This window comes from Castanea sativa, chromosome 5 (assembly GCF_040712315.1).
Source record: "Castanea sativa cultivar Marrone di Chiusa Pesio chromosome 5, ASM4071231v1".
Lineage (NCBI taxonomy): Eukaryota > Viridiplantae > Streptophyta > Magnoliopsida > Fagales > Fagaceae > Castanea > Castanea sativa.
The window spans coordinates 14,515,369-14,532,942 of NC_134017.1; the positions used below are offsets into that span (position 1 = coordinate 14,515,369).

At 32.5% G+C, this 17,574-nt stretch overlaps 1 pseudogene; it reads left to right on the forward strand.

Moving 5' to 3' along the window:
- Positions 1-1,435: 1,435 nt before the first annotated feature.
- LOC142634799 (putative LRR receptor-like serine/threonine-protein kinase At1g51860) lies at positions 1,436-11,868 on the forward strand (annotated as a pseudogene).
- The last annotated feature ends 5,706 nt before the right edge of the window (positions 11,869-17,574 follow it).

A 17,574-nucleotide genomic window follows, 5' to 3' on the forward strand; every position in this document is an offset into this window, starting at 1 on the left:
TACTCAACGTCAAATTTCAAACTTCTAACCACACCCTAGACCCAATGACCCGGTAAAGTTATATAAGGGCCCCCCGCAACAATTTCAACTTAAATGCGTAAATGTTGGGCTGAAACCTACTCTCTGGGCCTGGGGCCTAAAGTCAAGAATTGATGTTTGCTTCGTATATAACTTTTATGCTACTCATGGACTTGGACTCGGCAATCAAAAACAAAAACAAAGCAAAAAATTGTCCTACTCTTCAAAAAGTTCCCAAATCAAGCTAAACCCCCAGCGTTTGGGATATCCTCAACATTGTGATATGGGGATCTTGAATTTAGAACACAAATAGACAGTTCAGCTAAATAAAATAAAATAAACCATATTAAGAAATTTAAAATTGGAAGTCCCTATTTAAAATTGACCGCTATATGTAGTCCTCCAAGTAATACTAACACAAATAGACAGTTCAGCTAAAAAAAATAAAATAAAATAAAATAACACAAATAAATAACTGTTTTTTAAGAGTTATGTTAATGGGTGCCCTTAGAGAAATTAATAATAAACCATATAAAGAAATTTTTAAAACCACTTTCATGGGAAAAAAAATTAATTACTATATCATTTTTCCCATAAAATATTTTTAAAAATAATTCTTGAACCAATGTCCTTAGGGCATTTATTAACATTTTCTTTTTTTAATAATAAAAAATAGACAGTCTTTTAAACAGCATTTTGTTAACTACAAAGGTTTTTATTTTTAAATTAAAAAAACTACTATATATTAAGAGGAAAATATCATGTAACGAATTCTGTGTTTTTATTTTTTTTATTTTTTTATGATGAGATGTAATGAATTCAAAATATTAAAACTCAGAGAATGAAATCATAAAACTTTAATGTATTAGCATGCATATTTTGTAATGTGGATATATTTAAATATTTTTTTCTTAAATTTTTTATAATTTAAGTTTTTTTTTAATGGTCATCCTAAACAAATTTCTTAGAGCTAGGGGCGGCGTTACCTTAAGGCCAGAGTGGATGAATGATTGCTTGGTTGTATACATTGAAAGAGATGTAGCTTGTAGCATTAATAATAAAATTATCATGTAACAATTTTAAAATATGAAAACTCGTAGAAGGTAATTGTAAATTTTATGTATTTATGTGTTTTTTTTTTATTGTTGTTGTTGCCAATATATGAATTTTTTTTTTATTAGATTGTATAATTTATACTTCTTAAGTAACACCCTAAGAAAAATTTCTAAAACCGCCACTGGAAATTAGAGAAATATATGGGTGGGGTGAGGGGTCATCCTCTATCTCTTTCCTATGAATAGAAGCAGGCAATTAATTGACAATGACTAAAAATTGTTTGTTAGTAACACAAGTAATCGATGCGGCTAAGAATTTGGGCCTTAAATAGTATACATCTTCCTTCTGAGTAGAGCATAATATGCCAATAAAGATCATCATGGATTACGCCCTAGAATTAATTTTTGTTTTGAAAGCATGGCGTGTGGTTGTTGTCGTGATTGGTATTCTTGGCAATTGGAAACTAGCTATAGGAGACAATGAGCATGCTGGAAGAAAACTCGTTGATTATGTTCCAGGTATGTCATTCATCTTGAAACCTCATTCAGTTCTCTATCTCTCTCTTCAGAAACTAGCTTTTAGACATGCTTGCTTGAACATATTCCCGTAAATAGCCATAAGTATTTTATTTTATTTTTGCTTCTAATAGAATGGCAGAAAGTATACACCCATGAGATTTTTTAAGATTTGTTTTCCCAAATTTTATAATTCAATAATACAATGGATCAGGGAAGATTTAAATCATGATTCTCTTAATAAAAGAGGGTAGGTTATATATTTGTTAAATTCCTCTTCCAAAAGCTTAAACTATTGAAAAATTATTTTTTTTTAAAAATTATTTAAACACATAATTCTAATAATATGCCATTGACTTACAAGGATGTTGACTACTACCCAACAATCTTACCAACTTAATGATAGAGATATCACATATTAGTGCAAGTTTATTAAAATTGGAATCCTATGTCAAATCATTAGGGGGTCGGATTGGATTGGATTATGGATCGTAAGATCCTGTAATTTTTTCATTTTTTTGAAAAAACCCACCCAAAAAAAAAAAAAAAACACACACATTGGTAACTTTGTATGTTGATTATAAATTTATCTAAAAATAACAATAATAAAGTTTTGCATCAATATAATGTAATTTGTATATTATACATTGCTACAACTATAATAACAATACATATATACTTAATACTTCTAGAGATGAGAGACTCCATTGCGTAGCAGAATATGAATAGTTTCTTATCATGTACTTTCTTTCAAATTTTACAAAAATTAGAAAGCTTTATGAGCCCGTTTGGATAGGCTGTTTATAAAATCTTAACGCACATTTTAGACAAAACGTGATTTGCCAAATCGTTTGACTCCACAAAATTAGCACGTATGTGTTTTCAAAATCCAGATTTTTCATCTTTACAAAACATTGCAAAGCTTTGCTTTTTCAGAAATGCAGATAGGCTAACCGCTATTTTTTTCTTCAGAAAATCAAAATAGCGCCAATACGATAAAAAATAGCGCCTATACGATAAGAAATACTAGCTTTATCCTTTCTCCCATGTATATCTTTAGTCTAGGGTGTTCCTACGGACCTCACGGTTCTCACGGTTCCTCCCACAGAAATCTTCACTGAAAATGGCCAGTGGCTGAGCTCGTTCATCTTCACCAAAAGCTCAAACCTTAGATAGATGTTAGATCTACCATTGATAGATCAGTTTGCTTAGGAAGAAAGGCTATAGAGGAAGAGATGTGTGCTTTGATCTACTTGTTGTATGAGAGACTAAGAGGTGAGAGTCTCAAAAAAAGAGAAAAGAAGCAGAGACAGGGGACGAAAGAAAAGAAACAGAGATAGAGATGAGATCTTTTATATTTTTTAAACAAAAAAATTCCACAGCCACACACCTGTTTTCATGTTACTTTGACATGTATTTTAGTTTTTTTTTATGAAACATGTATTTTTGTTTTGAAAACCGTGTTTTAGACTAGTTGAATACATTCAATTTCAAACTTTAATATATGTAGTTTTTTTTTTTTTTTTTAATGAAATAAACTTTACTTTTTGAAGGCCTTTGAATGTATATCATGGTTTTAAAAATCGATACGGTGAACGAACCGGAAAAGCAGCTAATTACCGGTTTTAAGGTCGGACCGGAGTCCGACCGATGGTCGAACCGGTGACGTCATAAATAATTTAATTATTATTTATTTAAATTATATAAATAATTAATAAATTTTTTAAAGAAGTATATAACATTTTTTAAAGAATTTAACATAAAACATTACAAAAAAATCATGCTTAACATAATAAACTATCAACAAAACCAAATAAATAAGTTCCTTAGTCATTATATTTACATCCAAATAGCAAATAGCAAATAACAAATAAGTTCATTACATCCAACAAACAAGAATTGAAAAAAACCCAGCAAACAACACTTCAGACTTCAGAGTCCACCATCACAACCATAAATTTCTCCTGCAAACAAGAATTGAAGCATGGAAATGAGAAATTTAAGTGAAAAAAGAAAAGAAAAATGAAAAGAAAGAAAGGGAAATTGAAATGAAAAAACAAAGGCAAAAATGAAATTGAACCATAGTTAGTTAGTTACCATACCCATTTTTTGTTATATGTGGAGGCAGAGAGAGTGATCGTGGGTGTGGGGAGGGGCTGGGGCGAGGGGCTGGGGCTGGGGCTTGCACGCGCGAGGGTCGTAAGGGGCCGGGCCCGTGGGCGCGCGCGAGGGGCTGGGGCCGGGCGCGCGCGAGAGGGCGAGGGGCGGGCGCGCGCGAGAGGGCGAGGGGCAAGGGCGCGCGCGCGCGAGAAGCTTGGGTGTGCGCGAGGGCCGCGAGGGTCGCGAGAGGCTGGGGCTGGGAGGCTGGGGCTAGGGCGTGCGCGAGGGGGCGAGGGGCTGAGAGAGGGCGAGCGCGAGGGGGCGAGGGGCTGGGGTGTGCGCGCGCGTGCGAGGGGCTGGGGCGCGCGCGAGGGGCTGAGCGAGGGGCTGGGCGAGGGCGAGGCGCTGCGCTGAGCGGTGAAGGCGTGAGGGAGAGCGTGATCACAGGGCTGAGAGCTTGAGGAATGAGTTGAGGAGGCTGGAGCTGGAGGCGACTGAAGAGAAGTGAGAGAGGCAGAGAGCTGAATGAATCTGATAGGTTAGGAATTAGGATTGATTAGGTTTAATTTTTTAGGCAAAACGGCACAGTTTTGAAATATGACCGGTTCCGGTTCGACCGGCCGGTTTTTCGGTTTTTAAGGTTGAACCGGCCGGTCAGAACTGTTCACCGTTTTTAAGATTATTTTCGGTTTTACCTCATAACCGGACCGGATTTGAGGGCGGTTCCCGATTGAACCGGTCGGACCGACCGGTCCGGTCCGGTTTTTAAAACTATGATGTATATAAATACAATACGTATAACGTTATTAATAGTTTCAACTCTATGTTACGGATGAATAGAATATCTTATATATTAGTAGTTTGGTTAATATACTAATAGTTTGACTAATTATATTAGTAAATTACAAATTTAACAAAATATCTTAAATAATTAGAGGATATTTATTAATCTTTGTAGTAAATTATGAGATATATCTTCTAATCTTTAATTAAGATATATTTTTAACATCTTTAAATAATGCTTTTGCTAAGATTGTTAAAATTTAAGTAATTATTTTATTTATTTTCATATTAATTAATTATTAAATTAATTATGACATCATCACGGTTCGACTACTGTGAGGAAATTTTTTTTCTTTTTATTAAATAGTGTAATTTATACTTGTTGAGAAACACCCTGAAAAAAATTCTTAAAGCTGCCACTGTCTCCATGTATATTTTTATTAAATTGTGTAATTAAAAAAATACTGATTAAAGGAAAAATGACGAAATAACCTTAACTAAATAGTTGAGTTCTTTTTTTGAATTTACACTCCAAACAACCATTTTTAAAACAGCTTATCCAAACGCCTAATATAGCTTCAAAACTAAAAAACGCATATTTTCATATTTTTACCAAACGCTTGTCTATGGTTTTTAAAATGATGTTTTCAAAATGCACGTTTAAAAATGCTCGTTTTTAAAATGCATCTTTGTGAACAGCCTATCCAAACAAGCCCTATATATACAATGAATATTTTTACTAAAAAAAAAAAAAAATCACAAACTCTCTATCACACACTCATTTCATGTGCCTACATACTACAATCTTGTTTTTGTCATTGGACCTCTGTAATACGTATTCAAGAAGAACACATGTAAATGTTGCTAGTTTCTTTTCTTATCTATCTAAACACGTGTAGCAGAAAGCAAAATACAAATGACAACCCGAAAATCACTTTTTCATTTTAAGAAAATAATAAGTGACCCTGAGAGAGAAAATGGTGTTAAGTTTGACTATGATATTATGTGAGAGAGACGATATTATGGTTACATGACCCAAAAAAAATATCCATGAAAATATTATAATTTTTCAAATTAAGTGCTTAAAACTTAAAAGGGATAGCAAATTTTCGCAAAAAGCATATGGAAGGGTAGGTGCATAATCTATCGCAAATATTTTTAATTTAATTATTTTGAATTTCAAACTCAAATTCTTCTTGACTTTTCCATATTGATTGGTGTGTTCTAAATTTATATATACCTCTCTTCTTTGGCATTATATATCTAGGATTCATAAGCATTGATTGTGGGGCTACCAAAGATTACTTGGATGATGGCACTGGTATATCCTACAAGTCAGATACAGGTTTTGTAGATACTGGGACAAATTCCAACATATCCCCCGAGAAATACGATCCAAATCCGGATTATGGGCTGCAAACAAGAAACCTGAGAAGCTTTCCACAAGGAAAATAGAATTGTTACACTTTGAAACCGGAACAAGGAAAAAATAGTAATTATCCTATCAGACCTTTCTTTTATTATGGAAATTATGACAACAAGAATATACTTCCAATATTCGACTTATATGTCGGGGTTAATTATATCTACACAGTGGATTTCAATGGGTTAGATATTACAATTTTTAAGGATATATTCATGTTCCCACGTCTGACATCATATATGTATGTTTGATAAATACTGGGCATGGAATACCTTTTATTTCTGCCTTGGAATTACGTCCTTTGGACAAGTCCCTTTATCCACTTGACTTAGGAGTGTTACAACATAGCTGGCGATTTGTCCTGGGCACAACCACAGGTCAACAAGGGGAATATATCAGGTAAGTCAATTACAATTTTGTTCTTTGATTTTCTTTTTATTTAAAATGTCAAAGTACAAAAACTATACCTGAGATTTGGTTCAAAGCTAACTATATCAAAACTTTTAAAAATATTCAATTTGTTCTCTACCCACTAAAGTAACTTAACAATATTTGAAATATTCATTCTTCCTTCTCTATCTTTGCCTTCTATTTATTTAGTGTTAGCTAAAACATTCCCTCAAAGTAGTGGAGTTAGAAAATTTTTCTGGGAGGCAAGTTATGTCACCTTTTTTTTTTTTTTTTGGTGAGAAACAAACAAACACACGTACACAAGAGAGAGGAAAAAGGGTTCTAACTTTAATATGCCTTAACCTATGCAGTGTAACATAAGAGAAATATTATAGTTATAAAAAATTATCTCATTGGCCTCTATTTATTTATTTATTATTGGCTAAAACATTCCATTGTAGGAGAAATTATACAACTCTCATGGTAGACCACGTCATTTTTTCACTGTTCCACTAAAAAATTCTCACATGTTTAAAATTGTTGAGTAAGTAGTTAGTGTTTATTTAAAATTTTTTTTTCTAACTGAGCAATTTTAAATAAGTAAAAATATTTTAGTAGAATAGTAGACAAATAACTTGGTCCATCATGAAAATATTATAATTTCTCCCTCGTAGAGTGGTGGAGCTAGAAAATTTTTTGGGGAGACAAGTTATGTCACTTTAATATGCTTTAACCTATGCAATATAATATAAGATAAATATTATAATAATAAAAATTAGGAGAAAATATATATTAATGAATGACAAAGATAGAATATGTCCCAAATTTTTTACCATAAAATTCATAGCATTTTTTCTGAAAAAAAAAAATCCATTCACGTATCCATAAATCAAAAGCTGTACATGCAAAATGAAAATGAGTTGTAAGCCTAGGAAGAAATAAAAAGTTTTCTATCCATCAAAAAAAAAAAAATTTTTTTTTTAGGAAATAAAAATAACTTTTCTAAAGAGATTTACATACTTAAATATTTTCGTAAACATATGCTCTAAATGCTCCTAAAATGGATGAGTTATATTTGGCCAAAAAAAATTGAACATTTGGAAAAAAAAAAAAAAAAAGAGACGGAAATACTTTAGATGAGTGTTATTATAATATTTTTGAATATAAAAAAAGTCATTAATACTTAGATCAGTATCAGTGCTTACGGGGTGTGAAGGGCAATGATCAGAGTTCAACTTTTTATGAGGGAGTTTTACATACATATATTTTAGATAAGGCTAGAATAAAATTCTATCTCAGATATAAAAAAAAAAAAAAGTAAAATCAATAAATAAATAAAGAGAGTCATTAATACTTATATGTTTATACGAACATATGCCCTAAATACTCCTAAGATTAAAAAATTATAAGGTAAAAAAGTAAATTTAGATACACAAAGTGTTTGGGGTTTAAGGGGAAAGAGTTCGAGTTACGCGGTAAGTAGCATATTGTAACTATATATATATATAGCCAATTTAGTAAAAATTTTAACAAAATTAAAAAAAAAATTATTAAAAAATCTAACATAGGTAATTTAAAAAAAAAAAAATTATGGAGGTCATGCCCCCCCCCCCCCCCCCCCACCAATCATCACCCTCACATATTTAATTGTCATAATACAATTACTGTGAGACTTATGCTATCAGAACAGGTTGTTGGAAGGGAACAAGAAATTTAGAGTATGAAAATTTTGAAAGTATTAAGTGCCATTTGTGCCAAGGGTGTTTCACTGATAATACTTGATACTATTGTATAAACTAAAAATTCAGGGTGTTTCACTGTTTCTTATATTTTACCCTGTATATATTGTTCATATTTTGTCAAATTTGAACATTATTATTTTTTAAATGTCTCGTCTTTGAAATTTTAATGTGACAATCAACTTTTCCATGTCCTATCTAAGGTACAAGAGCGATGTTTATGATCGCTTGTGGCATATTTATGGTGCGTTGTCAGACTCAATTCCGATCAATACCTCCTCAGTTATTGACATACAAAACAACAATGATAGTTATCAACTACCATCAGAAGTATTGAGAACTGCTGTCTAGCCATCTAGTGGTTATCATTCGTTAAGTTATAGTGACCCGCCCTCTTATGACACTGAAAACTGGTGTGTTTGCTTTCACTTTGCTGAAATTGCAAAACTTACGCAAGGAAAGGAAAGAGAATTCATTATTTCTGTGACTGGGGGAACCTATACCTATACCTATACCTCAGAGCTAATAACGCTAGACCATTTAAAGCCACTGTCCATATGTTTCAATCGGATATTCGAAGGCCATTTTAGTTTTGTTATTAATGCAACAACGGGGTCTGACCTTCCTCCCATCCTCAACGCGTTTGAGTTTTACTACGTAATTCCTCAGTTTAATCTACACAAACCAACCAACTCAAGAGATGGTATGTACCTTTATCTAATTATTATCTTTCTTTTGAGTGGAGTTGTAGCGTGCTTTTATGTATGTGTTTTTTTATTATTATTATTTTTTTAATATTCACTTTCTTTTTTCCTTTTTAAGGTATTTAAAAGTTTGAAATTAACAGAAATTTATTTTGATTTGAGCTAAACAAAACAAAAGCTGAATGGAAACATCGAGGGATACATGAGCGAAAATATGATAGGTTTACCATAAATGAGAATATTTAAAACTACTATAAAGTTTGTCATAAAGACAATATAAGAAGTATAATTCTATTTTTCTTTTTAGTATAAAAGTGAAGTCTTTAAACTCTCATTGTATGACAATTTCTTATTGAGATTTACACAATCTTTTTATGAAAGAATAATATCTGATTATATTCATAATGTTAAGAAATAAAATTCATAATGTTGAGTTATTCCTTTCTCATAAAAAGTTTATATTTTAAAAAATAAATAAAAAATAAAAAGTTCATATGTATTGAATTATTCCTGTGTCATAAAATATGATATTTTTTGTTAACATTTAAAAAAAATGTACATATTATTGGCACAAAATTTGACATGCATGTTTAAAACATAGTAGTTTAATTCATAATCTTATTTTTTATATATAATTTTATGCTGATAAAATTAAAATTAAAATTTAAACATTTAATTGATGACATAATTTGTAGCTAAATTTTGTCAGAAAAAAAAAAAAGTTATGTCAAAAATTGTAATAGAAAAGTTATGGCAGTAGAAGACAAAAATAGAAAAAGAAAAAGACATTGTATAACAAATATTCTAATCCCTCCTTTCAATTTTTATCCTGAATGATCATAATTTATTTATCTTAAGTAATATTTCTTATAAACAACAGTTGCTGCTATCATGGACATCAAACAAACATTAAGGATCTCTAGAGAAGACTGGCAAGCAGACCCATGTGTCCGAATTGAATGGAGTGGTTTGACTTGCAATTCAGATGATACTTCAATGATAATTTCACTGTAAGTGCATTTTCAATAACCAATAATGGAAGGTTTTTTTTTTTAATCTTTGAGAAGAAAGACATTGCATTTAGTGATATCTAGTGGAAGTTAAATTAATGTATTTATTTTCTATATTTCGAAACAACTATATTTATTTATAAAAAAAAAACCACAAGTTGGAATCCATTAAAACAGGAAAAAAGTTTGGTCCCAAACCAGTTAGAGTCCTCTTTCTCCAATTTATCATGTGGCAATTAAAGAGACCATTCATGTGAAATTTTGGTTACATGACTTTTTTAATGAGTCATGTTACTCATTTAAATGACTAAAATGCATATTGGGTCTAAGTTTGACTAAACTTCATTTTAATCATCAAACTTTATTTTTGTTCAATCAAATCCTTTGAATTTTAAAATTATTTAATTCAAGTCTTTTATCTAATTCCGTTAAAAATTTCCGTTTATTATGCAATTAACTAATTAAAAAAAATTCCTCACATAAAATATTTTTATTAATTTTATAGATTTTTTTTTTTCATGTGTGAAAATTATTTTTTTAGTGCTAGCTTTTTAAGAAATGTCTGAATTGGATAAACTTGAAATTTAGAAGACTCAATTTAACGAAAATAAAGTTAGAAGTTAGGGTTCCGAAATGAACTTTAATCAAACTTATATGGTATAATTTGCATTTTAGCCTATTTAATTAATACGCATAAATAGTCTTATAATTTGCTGGATTCATATGTGTTGGATTCACAATATATGTTGGATTCACATGTGTGTGGTCCATAGATATGGAAGGCATGTCTCTTAGACCATCTTGTAACATACTTTTGGTTGAGGAGAAACTGAGAAAGCTTTAAGCTTTGGCGCTATATTAAATGTGAGGTTGTCATCTGGGACAAAAGCAAACACCACAACAACAACAACAACAACAACAAAAACCCAAAAAAAAAAAAAAAAACTGGCGTTTGTAAAACGTGGCTATAGCTCTTAAAAACGTGGCTATAAGTCTATTTGGTCTATACTATATAGCCGCGTTTTTAGGCGTGACCTATACACTATGACTATAGGCCGTATTTTTTGTAGTTTAAATAGTTTAGCTTCACTTCCAATGATATATTTACCCAAATTCATTGTTAAATATTAAAATCTTTCTTTTCTTTGGTCAATTATAGGGATCTATCATACAATGAATTGACTGGGAACATACCAAAATTTTTAGCACAACTGCCAAATTTGAAGACCCTGTAAGTTATTGAGCTCTAAGCTTGATATTAAAAAACTCAATTTAGGGGTAGGAAATGAAATTTTATTTTACAATATATTTGCAGTAATTTAAGTGGAAACCAGCTCAATGGTTCAGTTCCAGACGGCCTTACACAAAAGTCTAGGGATGGATCATTGGTATTCAGGTTAGATTTTCATCCTACTTATATTATTTCATTTTTCTTTACTTTTTAGTTTTAATTTCAAGTTGTCCCCACCCCCCCCCCCCCCCCCCCCAAAAAAAATTGTTTTCCATGCAAAAACACTACAGAGATTCTATGTTTATTTGTTTCATAAATCCAATTTCATTTATATTAACAATTTAATCCAATATATGAAAATATCACTGATCTTTCAAAAATATAATTACCATGGCATGTTTCGAATATGCAAGTTTTGGCCAAAAGCCAGATCTTTGTCTCTCAGTTCAATGTACTAAGGAGAAGAAGAAACCGAAAATGGAGCTTATTGTTGCACTTGTTGCAACGTCGATGGTAGTTTTGGTCCTTCTGCTGTTTTTTTTTGTGTGCCCTGGCTATCTATAAAAGAAAAAGACGAGGTATGTCTTTCTTTTGTTTGGTTCTATATATATATTTTTCTTTGGATAAAACATAAAGGATAGGAAATAGAGTGAATTCCATATTTGGGCATTTCCATAGTAAAATTCTACTCATTGGGTTTGGGCCAGTAAGCATCAGAACTATTGAGCCATAGATGTTATCACATCACCACAAGTGAGTATTGAGCTAGGGGCGTGAGGTTTTTCCCAAACACTTCCCATTGCGATATTCAAAATTGGGACATCTACCACTTTCCATGATTGGTTCTATATTTTTTTACATCACATAGTGTTGAGATCCAGGACGAAGCCAGGACTTAGAGTTAAGGGAGTGGCTTTGCTGCTCGCTGTGTGCGATGGCTTTGGTCTCCGACTCTACTGCTTAATCACTAAGGATTTTTATTTAAAACTTTTTAAAGAGCTAGGTTGTTTGTTTTGGGTAAAATAGGTTGATTGGGCTTAATTTGTTTTAGATTTATTATTGGTAATTTTTATTTTGTTGGGCTAATTTTTTTGGACTTGTATATTTTGTTTTAGATTTAATCTATTAATTTTTTTTATAGCCTTCAAAAGGTGAAAAATGCTAAAACTACTATTTTTTTACAAATTGCTAATATGGTGAGTGGTTATTGGTAAATATTAAATGATGCAAGTGTGTAAACCAATAAGAATTTGCTATTTTAACAGTTTGTAAAAATGTTGTTGAAAAGTTTGTGACCATAATATTACTTTTAAAAGAATTGATAGCATTGTTAAGGTGAGAAAATGTAATTTTATTGAACAAAATTGCTAAAATTAGTATCTAATAATATACTAATATTTAAAAATATATATATTGGGGCTGGGGGGAGGGTCATTGCCCCCCAACCCATATATAGCTTCCTCCCTGGTTGAGATTGTTAATTAAAGATATTGAAGCCCAATATAATTTTTTTTTCTAGGATAAACCAAAACCTCCTAACTTATAGAAACAAAAAATCATTAAAAAAAAAATTTAACACCAGGTTAGTGTCCAAAGAACACTTGTTAGGTATACAAGTGTGAGTGAAATCCCATATTGAATATTAATGATAAGAGTAAGTGATTAATATAATATAATTAAACAATATTATTTTAACTAATAGGCCAAGAATGTATTAACTCATTGTGATAAATTAACCAATTAATTAGCCAAGTTGATTAATTAGTCAGATTAACATACAATATGCTTGGCAGTACAAACAAATCACCAACTAAAATAAAGTGCAACAAAAAATAAAGTTGACACGGTGATTTGTTTACAAATGAGGAAAACTTCCAAGGCAAAAACCCCACCGGATGATTTTAAGGTCACCACTTTCGAGAATCCACTATTATCACAACAAGCGGTTACAAATAAAGGAATCTCAGTACCTTATACCAACCTACAGTTGAGCCCTTACCCCAATACACAATTGGACTTGTTCTGTAGTGACAATCTCTCCTTTTAATGCACGGCTCCTAGTACGTGACTAACCAATCGATACTCAGATCCCAGTACGCGACTTAATCACCAATTTAAGAAAGATGTTAGCTGTAAAGTTCTTCAGTTCATCAACACGATAAAGATCACAAAGCTGCTTGGTCACAAAATCCAACGGCGTAAAAATGCAGTAGTTTCTTCAAGAGAAAGATGAACTAAGGCAAATTAGGTTTCCAGTCACAATTTACATGAACACAACTTTGCTTCACACTCGTGCAATTATGCAACCTTTGAAGGCCCTTAAAATAATCATTATATATGTTTAGAGTTGTGAGAAAAGAAATCTCAAACATCTATTCACGGATTGGATAAAAATCAAAACTAAAAATCTATTTTTCATAACTCTCGATAAATAGCTTATCTATCCAGAAGCTGTCGAACTTCAGGCTGAAATAGCTTTTTAAACCTCGATAGTTACTAACTGTTGAGCTTTTAAATCTAGCACTTCTTCACTTGTTTCTTGGACAGATTTGCATGGCTTTGACACTTGATCTTGAAACCTTGTTCCTTGAAGTATTACACACATCCTAAATTTACCCAATTACAAGTAAAGTGCGTTTTGTCAAAAGATTAGCCAATTTTAAATAACATATATTCCTAACATGAATCACATATGTCCTAACAATCTCCCCCTTTGGCAATCCGTGATAAAACCACAACAAATAAATGAATATATGAGAGAATTCATAAATTACTCAACTCATATTCACTTGTTAAGTACAATAAAATCTATCCTAACACAAACTCTTGAAAAACTTTGCAAGAAGAGAGTTCATGGTAAGAAAGACTTTGACAACTTGTATTTCTAAAACACTTAAATAAAACTCATCAAGACATCTTTGTGTGAAACAGAAATAAAAGATTGCATATAATAAATAAAGAAACATGTGTATAAAGATAGAAAAGAAACAACACATGGAAAGATAGGTGTAAGAATTGTAATAATAACTTCAAATGTATATATATCAACAAGTACAAGGTTTGTTATTACAATATGATCACAAGATCTAAGGTACAAGAGTAATGTATCTAAAATAGAAAGAAAAGAAAAAGATACATCAAAATCCTCACTACATCCCTTTTAAAAAAAAAATATGAACACTTAAGAAAACTCCCTCTATCTCCTAACTAATCCTCCCCCTATGAGTATGACTACTCTTATCTCAAAACTACTCCACATTTTTGTCACAGGTGACAAATGGTAAGTACATCAAGTAGACATCTCATCATCATTAGGTAAGCCAGCATCATCATCATCATCCTCATCAACATCATCACTGCCGAAGCCACCATCACTCTCATCCTCGGACATAGGTGGAGATGGAGAAGAAGCAACCGTGAAACCATCCATGACAGCCTGTCATTGTGAGATATGACCAACACAGGTATTCACTTGACATAACTCATCACTAAGTGTGTCAAGGGGAGCATCCATGTGCACAAGCTGTGCCATGATGGTCTCAAGAGTCACTTCACTTGCTGAAGACAAAGGAGCAGAGGAGGATAGAGCGGTAGAAGCTAGAGGAGTAGCCGTCTCGATTTGAGTCTACCTCAAGCAAAGTTGTGCAAAACTCCGCTTAACGGTAGTGGCATCAATGGCACACATGAAAGTGAAGTGGGGAGACTTAGGATAGGAGATAGAAAAATGGCGAAGGAGCCGCATGATAGCAGAAGGGAAGATGAGCTTATCACAGGTCGTCGTATCCCTATACATATTTATGAGGTAGAGAATGAAGTGAGAAGGGAAATCTATGGTAAAGTCCTCAATGAGGGATAACAAAAATCAAGCACGAGGCTCTGTGATAGTGTTATAGTGAGAAAAAGGATGGAGAACAAAGGTCATAACCATGTTATGGAACCTCGGACCTTGAGCAAAGGCTAAGAAACGGGTGAACTGACGATCACCCCAAGAAGAGGGTGTCTCACAGAAACGAGATGAGAGTTCATCTTTGGACATTGTCCTCAGACGCTCACAACTAGGATAGTTAGGATGCGCTACCCTAGGAACGTGTAGTACCTCATATACAATATCCGGAGTAACTACCATGCGTATACCCTGAACACGAGTGACAAACTGGGGTATAGAGTAATTAAATCTGTGTATATTGGAGTAGAACTCCTGTATGATCACAGAAGGGCATGTGACAGGAATGCTACAAAGTGACTCCCAACCCCTACTGTTAATGATAGTGGGAAGGTCAGTGTCAGAAAAATCAGACAGAATGACTTGATGTTCCGAATGAATGCCTCGTCTTAAAAAGTTCTCAAAGAAGTCCAATTTGGTCTTCTCATCAGAGAACCGTACGTGAAACGGAGTGGGGTCAGAAGGAGAAGAAGATGAAGATGCCCCGGAACAAAGAGGATTCCTAGATAGAATAGATTTACTTTTAGATGCAATGATGCAACTAACGTAAGAGGGAGATAAAGAGAGAGACAATCAGAAAAGTATCAAGAAACAGATATATAAAAATATATAGAATTGAAGGTATGTATGCATGAGCATGCATGAACATGTGATATGCTAACATAAATTCATCATAAGCTCAGCCCAATCTAAACCTACCAGCACACAACACAGCAACAAAGTAAACACACATCTAAAATGCATGAAACATTTTTATAATGCACATGTGATGCAATGCGTGAAGTTTAAAAGATCGTTGTGACACAAACCCATCCCAAAATTTTATTAAAAACCTAAAAATTTTGAAAAATCCCAAAAGATTTCAAAAACCCCAAAAAGTTAGGTCAAAAGATATGAAATGCATGATTAATGAGTGAGAAAGCATCATACCAGAGAGGAAAGAAGATCTTGAGACCGAAAAATGAGTGGGGAAGAGGTTAGAAGTGAGTGAGAGAGGTTTTGGGAGGTGAAGAGTCTAAAAGTGTCGAGAGAGATTGAGCAAATGATAGAAAAAATCGCGACGCCTCTTTATATAGAATCTTCATAAAGCTTGATCGATCGAGAGCTATCGAAATCTATTGAGCTTTAAAGAGGTGCTTTTTAGCTGTCGAGCCAGCAATTGAGGATCTAACGAGAGGTTTTCACATCAAAGAAGTTTGATGGATCGAGGTAGCTATCAAGAAGACAAAAAGTTTCTCGATTGATCAAGCTAGCTATCGAGAGCTATCGAGATTGCGATAAAGAAAAGCTGGAAAGTCACGATAGATAGCCTAACTATCGAGAGTTATCAAGGAGCTGTCGAGAATGGTTAAAAACATTTTTTCAAAGAAGAAAAAAACACAGATACGAATGCAATTAAGCATGCTACTCAACCAAATATCCAAATAGCATTTGAAGCTCTTAAAATCATCTCTCAATGAAGAAAAATGTCATGCATTTAGATCCAAAACACACACACACACACACACACACACTCTAAACAAGTCTAACCAATTTAATATTTCAAAAACAAGTTAAGATAGTTTAGTGAGCATACATTAGCGCATGTAAATCTCGTGATGGCTAAATCACATTTTTCCTGTACATGTATCAAAAGTAGCAAAGAATATTGTGTGTTGTATATGAAAACATCACAAGATTCCATAAGTGTCTCTATGTTATAACGATTTGAGATATGAGTAAATCAATTTGACTTACACACGATCATAACTGTTTGGTGGGGACTATCACCTTCGAGGTACATCCTATAACTCCCACATCTCCTAGAATACACACTTGCAATAATGTTTTAAAGCATTTTGATCTTTTTTCTTTTGTTTTTCTTTGCATATTTTTATTTTATTTAGCATATCATGCATGGGCATATAAAAGAGAGAAAATAAATACCCAATGATGTTAAGCCTTTTGACATTGCACTTTTGCTATGGTGAAGCATACAGATGTCATTTCATGATTGGCAGGCAACAGTGGTGAGATGGTTATTTATGTCTTTCTCTTAGAATTTTCTAGTCCTTCCCGTCAGAAAAAGTGATACGAGTGTTAAGTACAAGAAATCACTTAACCTTACCCATCACAAACACGAGCCACAAAGCTCACTTGCTTAGTTGTGCATAGAGATGCTCATCTAAGTTACAAAAGATACAAAGTTTTGAAATTTTTGTTTCATTGGCTATTCAAGGTACATAAGTACCAATGTATACAAACACACACTGTTTTTGTATTTTTCTAATTTTTCAATTTTTATAAATGAAAAACAAAATAAAATCACTCAACTTATACTCACTTGTTGAATACAATAAAATCTATCCTAACACAAACTCTTGAAAAACTTTGCAAGAAGAGAGTTCATGGCAAGGAAGACTTTGACAACCTGTATTTCTGGAACACTTTAAACAAAATTCATCACGGCATCTTAGTGTGAAATAGAAAAAAAAAAAATATTGCATACAAGTAATAAGAAGAATGTGCATAAAGAGAGAAAAAAAACAACACATGAAGAGATAGTTGAAAATGTAATAACAACCTCAAATATATGTATCAATAATAAGTACAAGGTTTGCTATCACAAAGTGATCACAAGACCAAAGGTACATGAACTAAGTATCTAAAAGATAAAGAAAAG